This window comes from Cetorhinus maximus, chromosome 28 (genome assembly GCF_964194155.1).
Source record: "Cetorhinus maximus chromosome 28, sCetMax3.hap1.1, whole genome shotgun sequence".
Classification (NCBI taxonomy): Eukaryota; Metazoa; Chordata; class Chondrichthyes; order Lamniformes; family Cetorhinidae; genus Cetorhinus; species Cetorhinus maximus.
The window spans coordinates 1,872,922-1,874,605 of NC_135906.1; the positions used below are offsets into that span (position 1 = coordinate 1,872,922).

At 46.5% G+C, this 1,684-nt stretch overlaps 1 pseudogene; it reads right to left on the reverse strand.

The window, feature by feature from the left end:
- Positions 1-1,231: 1,231 nt before the first annotated feature.
- LOC144669203 (U2 spliceosomal RNA) lies at positions 1,232-1,402 on the reverse strand (annotated as a pseudogene).
- Between the last annotated feature and the right edge of the window lie 282 nt (positions 1,403-1,684).

Consider the following 1,684-nt stretch of genomic DNA (forward strand, 5'->3'; position numbering starts at 1 on the left):
AATCTATATAAATTATTGGAAAAAATAAAAGGGAGGGGGAAGAAACGGAAATGGGGGTGGGGATGGGGGAGGGAGTTCAAGGTCTAAAGTTGTTGAATTCAATATTCAGTCCGGAAGGCTGTAAAGTGCCTAGTCGGAAGATGAGGTGCTGTTCCTCCAGTTTGAGTTGGGCTTCACTGGAACAATGCAGCAAGCCAAGGACAGACATGTGGGCAAGAAAGCAGGGTGGAGTGTTAAAATGGCAAGCGACAGGGAGGTTTGGGTCATTCTTGCGGACAGACCGCAGGTGTTCTGCAAAGCGGTCGCCCAGTTTACGTTTGGTCTCTCCAATGTAGAGGAGACCGCATTGGGAGCAACGAATGCAGTAGACTAAGTCAGAGGAAATGCAAGTGAAATGCTGCTTCACTTGAAACGGGTGTTTGGGCCTTTGGACGGTGAGGAGAGAGGAAGTGAAGGGGCAGGTGTTGCATCTTTTGCGTGTGCATGGGGAGGTGCCATAGGTGGGGGTTGAGGAGTAGGGGTGATGGAGTGGACCAGGGTGTCCCGGAGGGAACGATCCCTACGGAATGCCGCCAAGGGGGGTGAAGGGAAGGTGTGTTTGGTGGTGGCAGAACTGTTTTTGAAGGTAGCAGCATCAGAACAGATGCGACGGACGCAAAAGAACTGAGAGAATGGGATGGAGTCCTTACAGGAAGCAGGGTGTGAGGAGCTGTAGTCAAGGTAGCTGTGGGAGTCGGTAGGCTTGTAATGGATATTGGTGGACAGTCTATCACCAGAAATTGAGACAGAGAGGTCAAGGAAGGGAAGGGAAGTGTCAGAGATGGACCATGTGAGAATGATGGAGGGGTGGAGATTGGAAGCAAAATTAATAAATTTTTCCAGTTCCCGACGAGAGCATGAAGCAGCACCGAAGTAATCATCGATGTACCGGAGAAAGAGTTGTGGGAGGGGGCCGGAGTAGGACTGGAACAAGGAATGTTCCACATACCCCATAAAGAGACAGGCATAGCGGGGGCCCGTGCGGGTACCCATGGCCACACCTTTTATTTGGAGGAATTGAGAGGAGTTAAAGGAGAAATTAAAGGTAAAGGGGGCATCACTCAGTCTGGCACCAATGAGCCTGTCCTGCCACTCAGCACAAGTTCAGTTCAACCAGATCAATGATGGAAAGCAGGACAATGCTCTGAATGACTTTTTCTTCTTTTCAGTTTCCCTTTCACCCTGTAGAGGGCAAAACTGCACCATTCCTGAAGACGCTGCAATACCAGGTCGATGTGTGGAATGGACGGAGAAAGATCCTGTTCCATCTCCCTGCTCCAAAAATAAATTTAATATTTGGTCCCCAGATAAAGGACGTATCGGATATTAAACTGATAAGAACAGATTTTTTTTTGAAAAATATACTTTATTCATAAAATATCTGGAGGAACATTCCAAAACATTTCAAAATCACCATCACAAAACTACAATCAGATTCAACTTTTACACATTGATCACAAGGTGCATCGATACAATCAATGAATATTACAATCATTTCAATATGGTCAATGCAGACAATCAGACAAAAGTATTGGAGTTATCAACATACATCATGTTGCTCTCTGAGGTGCTTCAATATAATTAGTATTCACTGCAGACATTCATTTGGAGCTGTACAGCCCGAGGGGCTCTCAACATTTCCCAG